This window comes from Mizuhopecten yessoensis, unplaced genomic scaffold (assembly GCF_002113885.1).
Source record: "Mizuhopecten yessoensis strain PY_sf001 unplaced genomic scaffold, ASM211388v2 scaffold10671, whole genome shotgun sequence".
Taxonomy (NCBI): Eukaryota; Metazoa; Mollusca; class Bivalvia; order Pectinida; family Pectinidae; genus Mizuhopecten; species Mizuhopecten yessoensis.
The window spans coordinates 12,983-31,122 of record NW_018408663.1 but is presented as its reverse complement, the minus strand read 5'-3'; the positions used below and the strand labels follow the sequence as shown (position 1 = coordinate 31,122).

At 37.1% G+C, this 18,140-nt stretch overlaps 1 pseudogene; it reads left to right on the top strand.

The window, feature by feature from the left end:
- The first annotated feature begins 3,265 nt into the window (after positions 1-3,265).
- On the top strand, positions 3,266-7,083 carry LOC110461796 (annotated as a pseudogene).
- Positions 7,084-18,140: the final 11,057 nt, after the last annotated feature.

The following is an 18,140-nucleotide window of genomic DNA, read 5'->3' as shown; positions in this document are numbered from 1 at the left end:
AAAAAGTGTCATTCATTATGTAGATATAAGTGATATGTATATCCTAGCTTTGGTCAGACCCAAGGAGGCCTTGGCAAGATTCTAGCACGATATTTTGCACCTGAGTGTAGTGTTTCCATTTCAAACAAACCTACATATGATTGAAAATATTATTAACCAATGACGCTCCTTCAATTACTTTTCAAAAACACATTTTCAAACATTTTTTTAAGATGGTTTCAAATACAACACGTGCAAGTATGTTTTACTAATATATATGTTATAGAGCACATTCAAACTTATGTATGTTTTACTTTAATCTTTGATATAAAATACAATTGTCAAAATAATTTGTATTGGCTAGACCTACCTTTTTTCGTGGATATACATGTATCTGCTGCTTCCGAAAACACTGAAATGGTGGAAAAAATAACGTAATCAGATTACTTTCAGTATTCTTTTTGTTATTATTTCGATTTGGTGGTTACTGATTTTTTATCCATTCGACCTCCTGGTTTTTAGATTGATTTGAATTAAAAAGTACTACGATAAAGAGAAATATGATTCTATCGTCACAAAATTAGGTTGTTGTTTTGTACATTGATAGATTTGACTAAATGTTTCACAAAACAAAACAAATATATATGTCTGAATAAACCCTACACAGCGAACGCTGTCTGTTACTTGCATTTTCAAAGAGAAACAAGAACTCAAAGTATTGATGAAAGATGTTGATGATAAAAAGTGATAAAGCATTAAGCTTAGGATTATATCTCTATTAATATAACATAATTAGGACTCTTTTATACCATTTTGGTATTAAATCTAGATTATGCGTTTCATCTCGCCACCTTATTAATTGACCCTCCCTTAAAATTATTCCCTGTCCCTTTAATTAAATAACACAAACGCACAATAATACAATTAACAAATCAAAGGAGAAAGAGAAATAAACAATGACGGAGTATTAGATGTAAGTAAGACCCGAGAAAGAACAAAGAAACAAAGAAAGAAAGAATTTTATATGGATTACTGTAAGTAAGACAAGAGGACAAAAACAGGTAATGAAAGAAAGAACTTTTAATGCCTGACTGAAAGTTAGAACGGAAAAAAGATGCAAAGCAAAAAAGAAAGAAAGAAAGAAAGACTTTTAAAAGACTGAATGTAAGTAAGACAGAATAAAGAAACAGGGAACGAAACAAATATAAATTGTATTAATATGTAGAGATTACTTACCGAGTATCGCTATTACCAGAATAAGACATATAAGGTTCGGTGTCATAGGCGTCCCCATGATGGCTACTGCTCATTCGGATATGACATGGTATTACCACCTCACTTAATTTATATACATGTGTCGCAGTAAAAAAGGACAGTCAGTGACGACATTGTTAATTTTAGATGAATTTATCAAAGTAATTAAAACATGCTCAACGTATACTTGATCTTATTCTGTCCAACCAGATGGATCTATTGATGCCTTTGAATGTAATGTGCCGTGTCAAAATATGATGCCAGCTGTACTTATGCAGTATACCGTGAAATTGTCTATTTTAAACAATATCAGCAGTAGCGACCTGTATAATGTGTAAATGCTCTCATCTTTTACCTAGCAACAATAATAAAATAATAAAAAATATTTTATGACTATGTCACACATTTCAATAATACATATATTTGCATTTGCACTTAATAATATACTTGAAAGCTATCTCGTTGATGAGACTTAAAATGCCATGCAAAACGAGACACAATTCTTAGAGTATTAATACACCAAGGACCATAACTACAATATCCAAAATGAACAATCATGACGGCTGCTAAAATATTGAAGAGCATTGTAAGACTTGACAATGTTAATGTGGGCAAGGCAATTAGAGTTAGACGGTTATTCGTTATTCACAATAACGAATCATTTCTAACTTTATTTTCCGAGGGGCGAAAGTTAAGTTAAAACTTTATTTGTTATTCAAAATTAAGCAGAAATATAATTTAAAGCGGATGCCAATGCCCAATTTTTGAAAGGATGCACTACAGGGACTGCAACAGAGAGTATTAACAGCGAGTTAAATTAAGACTGAAATAGGCATTCACCCTGAGCCAGGATCATGAACATAAAATTCAAATCAAATTTTGACAATGATCGAGTATAGGGTCCCAAGAGGTCCAGAAACCGTGCCGGTGCCGAGGTTTTGAAATGCTTTACGCACAAGTGGTCCCATAAAGATCACTAACACCGAGTTTAATCAAGATTAAAATAAGCATTGACCCCGAGCCAGGACATTGATCATGAAAATTGAGTGAAATCGCAATTTTTAAAATTTACCAGTTTAGGATCCCAGCGGATCTAGAAACCGTACCAGTGCCCAACATTTGACAGGTTGTAATTACAGAGGGATGCCACAGAGAGTATTCTTAGCGAATTTAATAAAGATTAAAATAGGCATTCATCCCGAGCTAGGATCATGAACTTGCAATTGAAACTTCTAGAAACCGTGTGGATAACGAATTTTTTAAAAGTTGCACGTACAAGAGCTCCAATACAGATCACTCACACCGAGATTGAAATCAGCATTCACCCGGAACCAGGACTATGCTCATAAAGGTTGAATGAAATCGCAAGTTTGAAGAGTCACGAACTTTTGCACGTACAGAGGGTGCAACAGAGAGTGTTCACATCGGGTTTAATCAACATTTAAATAGGAATTCACACCGAGTCAGGATCATAATCATTTATGAAGCTTATCGAGTATAGGGTATCATGGGGTCTTGAAACCGTGCCGATGTTAAGTGTTTGAAAAGTTGCACGTACTGGGCTGCCATAGGGAGTATTTACACCAAGTTTAATTAAGATTTAAGTTGGTTTTCAACCCGGGCAAGGACCATGAACATAGAACGAAACGTCATTTGAAATGACTTAAGGAGTTTTGTATTGTTTTCTTGTTTTTATTATAATATCTGAATCACATTCTGTTAATATTACAGTTTTGGTACAATAAATCATAAACAAAATAAATGAATTAGTCTGGATGGCCAAAACAATTACGAGATAAGACCACCCCCTCCACTTCCCAGCCCCCGCCAAGGAAATATAAAGCTTGGTACATGTATTTCTGACGTACGTATGTAAAAAAAATGGATGGGGAAAATATTTATAGAGTCTACGAATTTATTCGCGATACCGTTTTATCTATGTTAAAGGTCTAAATTAGTGATTTACAAAAAATTTGAAATGCAATGACGTGTTCGTAAGTGTGTCGACAAGAGTAATACATGTGCATCGGGAATGTTCTTCATAGCCCTAATTACCAGAACGTGGACAGTGTTGCGACAATTCTTCCTATGTGGTGACACAGAGGTACGGCAAAAGCCTGGAAATATCAACGTAACAGTATTCTCAAATGAATTACCTTCATCCACAGAAGACAAGTATGTTAAAAACTTAAGGGTGCTAAACTAGGTTTAATAAACCATGAACCCCTCCCTAAAATTTATGAACATTCATTACCAGTATAAAGATTGGTTCGAGAAAGAGACACATCAAAGAAGGATGTCATTACACAACCATGGTATTAGCTGTACTAGCTTTCCATATTTCGAATACAAAAAAGGATGAAACTTTATTATTTTATTAGATCGTTTAAGAAATAAATATTCATGAAAAGATGACTTTTACAACTCAATTAAAATTTCCATTGCACAAAGTAACACGCGTGCACTCACATTTTTTTAAGGCAAGTCAATACGTATTGATATATTTAAATAGCCAACCAACGGGTGCTATTGTAGACGAACGTAGTCCTCACTTCGAGGAAATCATGAATTTCCTAATAAGTATCGCTCAAACTGAAGCATGAAAGGGAGCGTCATAACAATATTTGTTCGATCTACAACGCCAAAGAAAACTTGATATACCACCAACCTACATGTATAGAGTATCCGTCAGACATAGCGTGCGTAGTAATCCGCACAATATTACCACCTAACATAGGACTCAATATTTAGTTTTTCAAAAGCTGGGCATCGGCACCTAACAAATGTTACATTCATAGAAATTAACAGACGAGATATCGTCTGTTACACTGCAATGATCTAACCTAGACAGAATCAACATATCTTTCCGTGTGTTTCCTTGGATTTGTGCGACTTTTTCGATGATGAGCTCTTATATAGCGGGAATGAAACTTTAACAAATATTAACTGGGCAGACATTGATTTTGAACCAATTGACACGCATGAATGCTTATCCAAATCGTACAATTTTTTGAAAAATAAAAACTTTGAGGTAAGACATATCGTGATACTTTATATATGACCAAAAGAAACGTCATGAGCTACACTCAGTCGTTGTCCCACGCACTTTCGCAAAGTCACACACTTCAAACGCTATCTCGCTCCAATCAGTCACGGTTTCTTCAGTTTTCGACGACATATCAAAGCTGTTGTAGCATCTACCAGCTGTAGGCAGGTTTCCATGCAATAAACAAATAAGTTGACGCCTGGATTCTTCACAAATTCGATTTTTTTCTCACTGCACATTCAATTTCCAAAATTACTCCCTCGTAGAAGGAAAGGCCAGATGAAGGTGTTGACTGCATTTATCCATGCGCTAAACTTGTTCCGGGGATGAAATCAGAACAATGTTCAATCTAACTTTTAGCTCAGATTTCTATTGGTAACATAAATCACCCTAAAACAAATCATACGCAATTGAATTGATAATAATTATGGAATAAAATTCAGTGGCCAGTTGCTCGAACGTTCATTTAAAGTTAATGATGGATTAAACCTTCATTAAACCTTCATTAAATAGCATGACGTCATTAGGAAAATTATGACGTTGCTCAAACGTTTATAAACGCTAATGAATGATTAGCGGTTTATTAAAGCTTCATTAAGTCGTCAATATTTAATGATGGTCGGGGGCATCCTTAAACCTTCATTATAACACTAAAAAAGGCCGCGATGAATATCATGTTGACGTACTTGGAAGACAGCGCATTCAGCGAGTCAATCGAGATTTTAATGTGTTGGATGAACCTGACGACTACCAAATCCGAGCAAGATACCGGTTTAGTAAAAAACACATTGTGTGTATAGCAGATACAGTAAGAGATCAACTAGAAAGACCAACAAAAAGGATCAACGCTCTCTCTGTTGAAATGCAGGTAAGATCCATAGTAAAATATAACGCCGAACTATTTCAAATATGTTTAAAAAATGGGTACAGCACTCGGGCACACAATCTCATTTCCCGGTATATTTGAACCATCGTGTTAATCTCCATCGTCTCTTATCTGCGTATCGCTTTTTTAGTCTAGTTTTTATCATATAGTTTATGTCCTTCCAATATCCTTTTTCTTTAAATTTACCTATGCTCGCATGCCAAGCGGAGAGTGAGGAAGCTGTCTCATTGTTTCTGCATATGTGTTACGTTTAAAAAACATTCCGGTTTGACAGATAAACGAAAAGGCCCATATGACAAATTGTATGGCTGAGCAAAGGGGGACGAAAATTAGTTTCTGAAACAGAATAACATTTTCATTGATTCAGGTTTTGATAGCACTACGCTTCTATGCAAGTAGCTCCTTCCAACAAGTGCTTGGGGATGCAATTCGTGTAGACAAATCCACAGTATCGAGGGTTGTCCGGGATGTGTCTAATGCATTGGCATCCTTAGTGCCAGTATACATCAGATCGCCAAGAACCAGGGGGGAGAAAGACAAGATTCGTTCTGTCTTTTTACCAGCATGGTGGATTTCCCGGCTTAGTTGGGTGTATTGACGGAACACAGATTCGTATACAGGCCCCATCTGAGAACGAGCCCTCATTCGTTAATCGCAAGGGATACCATTCTATAAACGTGCAGGCAATATGTGACGATGAAGGTAATAAAAGAAGCAACGTGTAATACAGTCTCAATTTAATTTATTGTCATGCTCATGATTCAAGCAGGGCAGGTATATTATTAGAAAAACTAGGAAATGTCAAAAAAAACTAAGCATTGAGTTCTATGATTAAATGTGGTTACCTTGACCTTGGCACCGTGAAATACGAACTCATCAATGGTATTATCATACTTGACCTTTGCATAACTGTACGTTTGATCTAATTTCGGGGGGCGGGGTGTGGGGGTAGTCTACAATTTTTTTAAAAACAAATGTGTGTACTATATACCCAGCTGTAACAACATACATGTATGTGTACTGGCAAATAAACTGAATAAAATGTTGTGTTCATCTACTAGAGTATCATGAATTAATGAAGTATATTCCTTTAAAATGACTACCTTTTTAAAACCGCTACCCTAATAACTGTTTAACCTTTTTCTGTGACATTGGGTCGTTAAGCATGTCATCAGATCGATTATCGTTGGTTTACAGGGAAATTTACAAACATAGTTGCCAGATGGCCAGGTTCCACACATGACAGTCATATATTTCGGATGTCGGATATCAAACAATACCTAGAGGTCAACCACAGGATCATGGCGGATGGTTTAATATTAGGGGACAGTGGCTATGCCTGTCAAAAATACTTGATGACGCCTTACCTGAGACCAGCCTCTATCCAGCAGGAACATTTTAATGGATGTCATAAACGAACTAGGACCAGGATCGAGCGAGCTTTTGGTGTATGGAAAAGACGTTTGCATGTTTTGCATGGAGAAATTAGAATGAAACCTGGAAGAGTATGTGTTATCATAGGTTAGTAAGGAATCCACGTATTAACAGATAACACTGGTACTGTATTAACGGGTAACGTCATAGTCGTTACTTCAGTGATAATAGGCTAACTTCTGCTACGTTGTGTTTGTACCGTTCTGAAATAGAATAAGAAACATCCCATCCCGTCAGTCCATATCATCCTAACAGTGATACTCATTAATGCTTATGGTATCGCGGAAATACGCCTGTAATACAAATAATATCTTTTAAATCAACAGGTGCTTGTGCCGTTTTGCACAATTTGGCGATAACAATGGGGAAACCCGAGTTGGATGCTGCAGTCGAGGCCGATGGCATACCGAATAATGCTGTCTACAGCGGACATCAAGATGGTCAGTCAGTACGGCGCCACATTACAGCAACCTATTTGGGTTAGAATGAGAACCGTATTGTGTCTTATCCTGCATACAAGACCAGATGACGTTGCTGAAAAAATATCTGCCTAATCTTTTTGAACTTCTTTGGAAAACAAAATCATGATATAAATAAATCAATTCTAAAGTATTTAATACATTATAGAAACAGCTGCACGCAAAAACATATGGACACACATGTAATCATATGTTCGAAATCTCAATATTCATTATTCCTGTAGCTCCCACCTCAGCTTCTTGTTCAGCAGCTCTAGGTGTTCACACTGTAGAACCAGTTTCCGCTTCTGTTCCCGCAAAACTTCAAACTGCATCCTCTGCAAATCTGAAGTCTTGATTGTCCTTCGTCTTAATGGGGGCATGACCTCGAGCTCCTTACCTCGATTCTGAATGTATAAGCAATTAGACACATTATACATTAAAATCTGTAAATAAAAACGCCACATTAACTAGACTAAGGAATGTAAAAATGAAATATAATTTTAGTATAAAATTAGTAGATTGACGGAAATATGTAAAGATAACCGTCGCCGAAAAAAACGCCAGTAAGATGCTAACATGTACATGTATATCAATGTGAAATTAGTTATTAAAAGAAATCTCCTCCCATTTATCTTACGTCCTGTGACTGGCTGGACCCTTGTATAGGGATAGGATCCGGGGAGACAGGATGCAGTTCAGCTTCTGTAGGGGAACCGTAGTCTGAAAATTAGCAGGCGTTGCGGGTGGAACGATTTTGGGATCTGCTTCTGCTACTACTGTGGCCGTCTCCGTCGCCGTCGTCGCCGCCATCACAGTGTCGGTGGTCGCTGGTGAAGTCAAGAGTTAATCCAACACTTGTACATCGCAAAAGGATGCTGCAATAAGGTCTGACTCGCTGCGACTGCTATATACCTCCATCACGTATGTTTGATCAGGGTCTGATTAATTATAGAATGCAACAGTATACAAGTCTAACATAACAGTCATACAACCACTTAAGGAGTGTTTGTCTTTTTCGTAACGTTTATTGGAGTGGAACATACTTTGGGGGTCCAACATGTTTTTTTTGCTGCACGTTATTCATTTTATTTAATGATAATGTGTCAATATAAGCTTTATCCGTTTAAATTATTTTATATCTCTTCCGAGCTTTTTTGCAAGAACCTGTGATGTATGTATACGTGAGACTTGTCATAGTTATGTATTTTTAGATTGTTGGTTAACCTGTTTGACGGGGTCAACAGGGGCGTTTCTAGGATATTTGAAAGAGGGGGCGTAGAATCAAATCTTTCGCCGAGCGGAGCGAGTTGAAAAAATGTTTGGACCTTTTTTTTTGCTAAAAGCCATAAAATAATTGTGAAATGCACTAATGTAACGGTTCCTGACTTGGAGCATGTATATTTTATAGTTAAAGTGTCAGGGTTTGACATTTTTTTATGCCAAATTCTCTCCATTAATTGTCTATGGTATATTAACATGATTGGAAGGATCTTAACAGCAGTAGACCAATAACGAGAAATACCAAATTCTAGGATATAAGGCGTTACTTAACATTTCAATAGTCGTAGGCAAGGATTTTATGAACGGGAGGCGTAATTACGATTGCCCTGGTAGAGGGTCCATGAGGAAGCTCAGAAGCTCCTGGATTTCAACAATTTAGCATCAAATTATGAAGTAGCCAGACTAATAAATATCTCTCTATTTTAGATTAAGTTCTGGTTTCGTTGAACGACACACATGAAACAAGACAAACAAACACTGAAGTATAAAGTTCTTTCGTTCTAAATATTGTAGGCTTTAATATGGAATACATGATTGAATATGATAAATTGCCATATTCAATACAATATTAGCAGATTACGATAGTTTTTTCGGGTTTTTTGAAGGGGGGGGGGGGGTACGCCCATTACGCCCTCACCTGGACCCGCCCCTGGGCAAATGTTGTTTCAAAATATATACGTTTATTTCGTGGTCAGTTAATGGTCAGTTACGGCTTCATAAAATGATAAGACGTGTTGCTTTATCATGAGGAGGGTGACATGTAAGTCGTGTTACATTAAGTGGCTCATGAGAGCGATTGGAGAGAAATGGTGTTTTGAATTTGACCAGGAGTCCTCCAACGCATTTATTTTAAACTATAAACTTTGTGATGCATTCCGAGCATTTACTGTGTGTTTAACAGCCCTTTTTCCACTCTAAAAAGTCACTGTCTTTTCTGCGACATTTTGNCCCCCCCAAGGATCCGCCTATGAATGATTATGAAATAACTGAAGAAAACAGGTGCTTTTTAAACGTCCGTGAAAACTATAAATATCCCCTGTATGGCCCCATCGCTGACGTCACATATAAATTACGACATCATGACTCGGGCTCCGAATATTCCAAGTGCAAGGCCGAGTGCTCAGTCAGAAAATTCGGTCAAACAACGAAGTGATGTTGTTGAAGTTTAAGGTATTTATTAAATACTTTTGGACTATCTACTGTGTTAAATTAAAACAGAAAATCAGCAGACGGACGACATACTTGAATACCGGATTTACAGGGACACTGACTGAAAACGGATAACTTGGGGTGTTTTGCGTGGACCCACTGTACTCCTTCCAAACGGTTTGTTCAATATATTGTGATATTTCTTTTCATACTACTGACAGACGATTGACAAACGATACAAAGGATTATATTTGTTCGATTAGATTTGTAAGTTTTGCCTTAATTACCAGTCAATACACCCGTACAAAGCGTTTGAAATTCGTAAAATGTTAACTTCATCATGCAATTTGAGCTTTAAAAAGGAATCGCATTCCCATTGGTCAGCACAAGAGTTTACAAAGGTCAAATTCCTTCGTTGTAAACAGACGACAATGTGCTTCAGCTGTCAATGACATTTCAGTTGATAAAACCTTTCTCTTAATTTTATTTTTGAAATAAATGGAATCCATATGAGAAGTTATTAAACATAAAATTACCCACGTTCATAACGATGAGTTTTATCATTTTGTAGGCAACATGTTTTACAATATTTACGTGATTCGTGAAGCATGTTGAATCTGACACACAGCATCACAGTGGCAGTCGGCGCCGAAGTATTGCTGATTGTAGTCTAGCATAGACTCTAGCCTTTTTTGATTTTTTTTACTCTTTTTTGAACAGCAAAATGAACAATATTTTCTTAGTCAATTCTATTTTAAGAATACATGTGCACCTTCTTCTGTCGGTGCCGGAGATTCAACGCCATCTAAACCGATGAAGTTTGGAGAGTCTTTGAAAATCTCGACGATCCGCGCGCTCTATTGTTGAATCCATCGGTTTAGGGGCTGGTCCACCTCCGGTGCCCTTTCTGTATGTTTGGTGGGCGGAAAACTCCCTCTTTGCAGACGTTGTAATATTGGACCACTTGGTCTTAACATCCTTAACACTACGTACACATTTCCCGAGGGAACTTACTTTTTCTGCGATATCGACCCAAATGGCATGTTATCTCTGATTGGTCACTGTGTTGGTCAATTTAGAGTTCAAAATACCTATGCTCTTTTCAACCAACTCTGTCAATAGCATTATTTCCTCCCTGCCAAAGTTTTTCTCCCTTGCTCGCTTGGAATTTGTCATCTTGAATGTTGACATGGGATGCTGCACATGCATTATGGGAAGAGGGAATCCCTAATGAAGCTTTAATTGTTAATCAATAATTAAACCTTCCTTAGTTAATGATCCCTTAAATGTCGTTTCCAACAACACTTTTTTAACGATAGATTAACAAATCAATCATTAGCGATTTAATGACTCAGTAAGAATTAATGATGCTTTAATTAGGGTTAACTTTAATGAACGTTCGAGCACCCGGCTCCAGGTGTTTGTTAAATTTTCTAGAGAGTACTTTTTTTTGCCAATCAGCACGCGACAAGCCGCTGTTCCAGCTATTGCACATATCTGTGTGGACTGTCGATAAAGCAAGAATTTTAGATGTTAAATATAATTTGAAAGTTGAAATAGCACAAAAGGCAGGGAAAATGCAAATATAAATATTGAACTGTGTTTGTATGGCATTACTGATTTATTAGCGTGCATTGTGATGTTTGCTTGCAAAGCTGTGTCATTCAAATAGATTCTAAATGCCCTGTAGAAACAGTTCAATATTTACGTATCACCGAATACTTTTTACAATTGCAGTTGGATCCCGAGCCTACATATAAGATGGATCACCAGCCTACCTCTAGGATGGATCCCCTGTATCAGTGACAGATGGATCCCCAGTCTATGTCTAGGATGGATCATCAGTCTATACCTGTGATAGATCCCTTGTATCAGTCACAGATGGATACTCCGCAAGGACCTGTTATTGACTCGACAAACTAACTTAAATGATACTCCCTCATCATTAAGAAATTTGTTTTTATCAGGCAAGTCCTCTATGTAGGCCTGAATTCGTGGTACTGTACTTTCAGTAGGAATTGACTGTATGGTGAAATGTACTATGCTGTGAAACTGATTCTTCTGAGCTCTCAGGGGTATCAAGTTCAGCCTTATTTTTGATTTTTCTAGTAACGTAACAATGACATCAATGAAGACCTAGTGAAGTACCGCATGCGGGTTCGCGTAATTGGAAATCGACCATCGCTTGGATTGAGAAAAAGAGTATCGGAAGGTGCAGACCACAACGTCGTAAAATTAATGAATAAAGACTTCTATGTTGTCGACAGTTTGGCATCACTACCCACGCCTACAGAAGCTATAAGTCTTAAAAACCGGACGCAACGCACACTCTCACAAAGAGGAAACTTGCGTCTCCACAAGGTATACTCTAACAGTAAGGAAGCCATGGCAGCCTTCCCCAAAAAGGGTTTGGCAAAAGGAACAGAGAACCTTGTCATTTGGGCTGATCCACTTCCGGTTCAACAAAGCCTAGGCATAAGCTGGAGTTTGGAGTCAGATGCTTTTCTATTCCAAGTTACTACAGAGGACAAAGCATTCACCAGACGTTGTGTACATTCGGTAATCAACAGCATCTTTGACCCCATTGGTTTTCTTTTTTCCGGTGGCCATAGAAAGCAAACTCCTACGAGAACTCTTAAAAGGATCTAAAGGTTGGTAAGATCCTCTACTGCCTGATCTGTTCGCTCCAAGGGACCAGTGGCGCAGTTCACGGACATCACTGGAAAATGTTCGCATTCTTTGTACTTACTTACCCAGATTTTTCGCATCTTCCAAGGACAAGACGATTAAGATTTACTCTGATCCTTCAGAAAAAGCCATTGCTGCTTTTGTCTATATTCATTCAAATGTCAACGGTCAAGAACATGTAGGATCTGTGCTTAGAAAAGCCAATGTGGCAACCTGCCACTGACATACCATACCTAGACTTGAACTTTGTGGTGCTCTTTTAGCTACTGAACTGGCAGAGTCGGTACCTGGACATTTAGATATTCCTGTGGAGGAGTTATATTTCCATACCGATAGCATGGTAGTACTCAGTTACATAAACAACAAGGAGCGCAGATTATATAATTATGTGGTCAATAGAGTTGCAAGGATAAGACACGTTTCTAAAACGGAACAATGATATTATGTACCAACCAAATTGATTCCTGCGGATTTAGGTACCAGGTCAATTTCAGCTGAGGACCTTGCTGGTAGCATGTGACTTAATTGTCCTCGTGTCATTGATGCCGACAAGACCCCTGCGATATTTGGTCTTCAACACCCAGAAATAGACAAGGAGGCCATGCCGATTGCATCCTGCAAAACTCGACTAGTTACCACGCTAGGTATGGACAGAATCGGCAGATTTTCTTGTCTAAATAAACTTGTGAGAGCTATCGCCTATCTTCAATACTTAGCCAAAGGGTTTAAGAGAGACACAGAAGACAAATGTCATGGTTTGCATGTATGTGTTAAAAATAACTACAAGACTGTAGAATCCTACAAACAAGCAGATACATTTATTGTGAAACAGGTACAGCAGGACTTCTACGCAAAAAAAAAATGATTGCTTACAGAGTTCAAAGCCTTTACCGAGAACCAGTAGTCTTCTTTCACTTTCACCGGTGCTCGACGGCAATGGTGTTCTCCGTGTTGGAAGCAGATAAATAAATGTAAGCATTCTTACATGTGAAAAAAACCCATGTTTCTACCAGAGAAACATCATTCGGCCCTATTGATTGTTTTCGTCAATGTCACAAGAACGTTTGTCATCAAGGTCGCCATTTCACCGCTGGTGCTATACGTGACTCCGGATACTGGGTCATTAGATCTAAAAGTCTCATCTCATCTGTGCTGTGGTACACTCGTGTGTTACCCGTTGTAAGATAAGAGGCAAGTTAGGTTTTTAAAGAATGTCAGACTTGCCCTCTAATAGACTCCAACCAGGACCTCCCTTTTCATTCGTCGGTATTGATTGCTTCGATCCTTAGCATACTGTTTCAAGACGTACAAGGGGTAGACAAGTAAACAATAAACGTTGAGCTGTCATGTTCACATGCCTTACATCCAGAGCTGTCCAAATCGAGATTCTGGAGGGACTTTGTTCTTCTTCGTTCTTAAACTCACGGAGAAGATGTTTTGGCCATAAGAGGCAAGATAACTCTTATTAGATCAGAAAGAGGAACACATTTTGTTGGATTAACAAGTGATTTTGGGATCAACGTCGAGGACAGACAAGTCCAGGATTTCTTCTTGGACAAGGAATGCAAGTGGGTCTTCCCTCAACCGCAGTCTTCCCATATGCGAGGAGTATGGGAACGTATGATAGGTGTAGCTAGATAATTTTGGATTCCCCCTTATGGATACTGCAAGGGGCGCGCTTACACACAATTAACGTTTCTAGCCGAGGTGACTGCAATCATGAACTCCCGTCCTCTCGTTGAATTATCTGTGACCCTCAAAATTCTATTCCACTCAGTCCTTCTATGATCGTCACAAACAAATCTGATACCAGTGTAAAAATATCCCTGCCTGTGGACATCAAGGATATGTATCGTGCACAGTGGAAAAGAGTGCAAATGTTAGCAGACGCCTTCTGGAAACGCTGGAGATCGGGTTCCTGGATAACTTACAACAGCGACATAAATGAACAAAGGATCAGAGGAATTTTCAAACCTCCGATGTTGTTTTGCTGAGGGACAAATAAGTAGCAAGAAATGATTGGCCTATGGGTATCGTTACAAATGTGCTTCCAAGTGCTGACGGACAAGTTCGTACTGCCGAGGCCCGTGTGATCTCAGTCTGGAAAACTAACGACCTATACTCGACCAATCAATGAGATGGTGCTGCTAGTGCCAACCTAGCTAGTTTTGTTTACTTTGTGTAAAGGAAATTAATTTAGTTCTAGGTGTTATTTTCATTTAGTTTTCACATATGAAGGTATTTTGTGTTTACGATAAAATGTTTGTACTGTCATGGACTATGGACACTTATGAACTTTATGGTGATTCATATATTACAGTTGTGGGATCGCACAACGTTAAACTTGATGTTTACGTATGTTTTTATATATTCTAGCAACATCTATAAACTTATCTTTCTGTCTATACATTCTTATATTTAGAAATTGTGTTTTCTGTGTTTTTAAACAAACTTAATCGACACATGTAAAATTACAACACAATCCCGTATACAGGTAAACATAACCACTTTGTACATGTACCTGGACCATAGTTTTCTCCATGCCTAGGGCACTTACGTAACTCGTCGGGTAAGGCCGGGTGTGTGAAAATCCAGGTGAAGGGGAGCTATAGGCAAACGAATGCAAATAACAAATACTATTCATTACGATCAAACGGTATCGCATATCAGGTCTGTGTGTCAGGCACTGGCCAGGTAAAACTCCGGAGACTCATCAAATTGTTATTTACCTTTTCTGTTACCTTAAAACCAAACCCATTCTTGACAACCTAACGGTCGCTGTAATACTGTGTAACACGCATTGTGCAATTGTATAATCTTGATAATTGTGATGAGAAATTACAGATATATACACAGTGTACATTATCGCATACAAGCCTTCTGTATTTTTGTCATTCCGTAATTTTGATCTACAAATGATACCAAATCGCACAGTTGTGCGGAGAGAAGCGCACAACGGGACGAACGATTGCTTAATTGCACAGTTGTGCGCACCATGTGTGGACGATGTGCGGACGGTGTGTGAACGATGTATGCACGGTGTGCGCACGCTATTTTTGGTGCGTTGGGCGGTCCCACAACTGTATTATATTTTTATTATTTTTAACAATGTCAGACGGTGAGTGTTCTGCCCCAATTACCGGGTGCTTCCAGTTTTTCCATTACGGTTTTTAAAACTACATAATTTGTCTTACAAAATTACATCCCCTATTGAGAACTTGCTGAACGACCTCGAGTTATAGTGCTACCATGCCGCATTTTCTTGTGTGATATTGGCAAAGCCATAATGTAAGTTTTCCTTTATTAAGATTCATTAATGTGTTGATTATGATGTACTTGGTATTTGTTGCCTAAATAGTTCTTAGTGCTGTCAGCAAAAAAGCAGATATTTTCGTAATTCGCAATTCTAAAAACTTTGCAAACAGAGTTCGTCAACTCGACCCTGATTCATGGAGAAATAATTAGAATCTGTATATCAGGTTCAATGTCAAATTGTCTATGATAGTTGTCAATTTCCAGTCAGTAATTGTCGATTGTATTTATTAGTTTTCACTGATAAAATCTGAAGTAACATCAGAGCGGCCTTCGTTATGGTACACATTCCAGAATAAATCCATTCATTTAAACATTATCACAGTGTGTACGCATACTTACTTTTTGTATACCCATCATCTAAACTATGAGGCGTATAGGCATATTGCTAAAAATCAGCAACAATGAATTCAATTATTACATTGAAAACCATGTGGATGCAGATGCATAAATAAACGTTTTTTATCGATTTTTTTATTCTTGTATTTTACGTGTTACTAACGTTTCGTGGCAGTTTGATATTGACGTTACATAGGGGATAGGTGCCTTACAAAGACCACATATTCCTATTAAAAAGAATTTGTATGATAAACAACTTTTTCAAGTGTATAGGTCAACCTCAACCACACAATCAATATAGTAATATCAATAATTATTTAACGAAGAGATTACTGCGAAAAGTGTATACAGACCAAATGCTTAACTGCTGATATCAGTTATTATCTTTTTCTTACTTCATTTCTCTTTTGGCAGTGTCTGCCTAGGCACCTGACCTTGCATGAAATGAGATGTTGTACGGATCAAACAAACAATTAAAATTTAATATCATTTTAGCAAATTCCCATACCGCTCAAATATATTTATTGGAATCGATATGGAAAAAGCCGTGTTTAAAGCGGTGAATTGCGTGCAATTTGTCGCCGTTATTTTGAAGGCGTTTGGATTGTGAACGTTATGACAATTCAGTAAAAGAAACAAAGTTACAGACCGGACCTAAACATATAATGTAATATATATATTTAAGGAAAAGCAAAAAAGACAAATCACCTATGATACATATTTATCACATTACTAACCTTTTTTAGTAAGTCAAACGACCATATCATAAATATTGTAATACATATGTGTGATAAAACCTTAAGATGCTGCGATTAGTCAAATATATGGGAACATATTCCTACTCAACTACATGTACTTATTTTATTTACCTGACCACATGAACTGTTATTTTAATGAATTTTGACATGTTTATTTTCTCATGTTTATTTGCATTGCATTTAAAAAAAAATCATTGTTTTAAAAACAACTAATTTTAAACTACTTTGCTTTACGTTGAACGACAACACTGTGATCGGTGTCAGCTGATAGCATCTAGTTGTGTTTGGAGTTTAGTTCAAATTATGAATGCTATTTGATTGATATAATCTTACATTCATGTTCATGGCGTATACAATGTATTAAACACACCTAAAGTCTCGATTTAATATTACTTGGACACCCATGCACGATCCTCTATTTATGACAAATAAAAATGCAATGTGCATGTTTACGTTTACGCATGTAAGATTAATAGTGACATTAATTTGAATGCTTATTTACTAATTTATCTATTTGTTTTATTTATTTTTTCATCATTCCTCGGGTCATGGAAAAACGTTATCTTTTTTAATCCTCCCCGCTCCTTTTCCGTTCTTTCCTTATCTGTGCTTTTCTTTCTTATCTATATTTAAGATTTGTTTTATGCACTTAAGCAGTTTTAATATGACAATTAATAATTCATACCTGGTAAGCCTTAAATGTATTAAATGTATTTGGCTATACAGATAGTTTAAATGAAATAATAGAAAAGAATAGCAACAGCACGGACAAGGGAATTTGTCTAACTTTTCGAGCAATTGAGACAAAAAAAAAAAAAAAAAAAAAAACATGAACAATTCCTTTTTACAACAAGATAAGCTTGTAGTCAAGAAAACATAATATGTACGGAAAGGTTAAACGAAGAAACAGACGCAGGAACCATTAGAAAACATTTGATATATGAAATTAAGAGATAATGATAGCATGAACCTTTGACAAAATTAAATTTAATCAAAATTAATTCTTAACACTGCACACCAATAAAATGTTGCATACATTATGCTTATTGCTTCTATTCCAGGCAATTTGTTATGAGCTGGAAGATATCAAATCCTTCAAAAACAGTTAAAAGAAAACAAATTGTATGCAACACCCTATTTAAGATCGACATGTCCTTAAGTTAATTTATGTCTCAATTATCTGTCCTGGTCTAACAAAGGCCAAAAACAGCCAACATTATTGAACAAAGCTTGTGAATTAATGGCTTCAACACAATGTGCTGATGTGACGAGAAGTTATCACTGTGGAAAAGCAATATCAATTTCAAATAGGACTATACATGGTCTTCTAGTTTCGTCATCGTCTGGTTTACTCTATATGATGTCTTTTTTGTAGATTTGAAATGTTATGTCACTTTAAATGAGCTGTTGGAATTACGACCCGTAACAAACATAACAAGTATACAACCTACCGCATACACATACGCAATCCCTTACAGATAAGGACATACTAAAGGGGTGATATGGTAGGTTCATTTGAGAAAGGATGGTCCCACACTCTCTGTGTGTTAAAA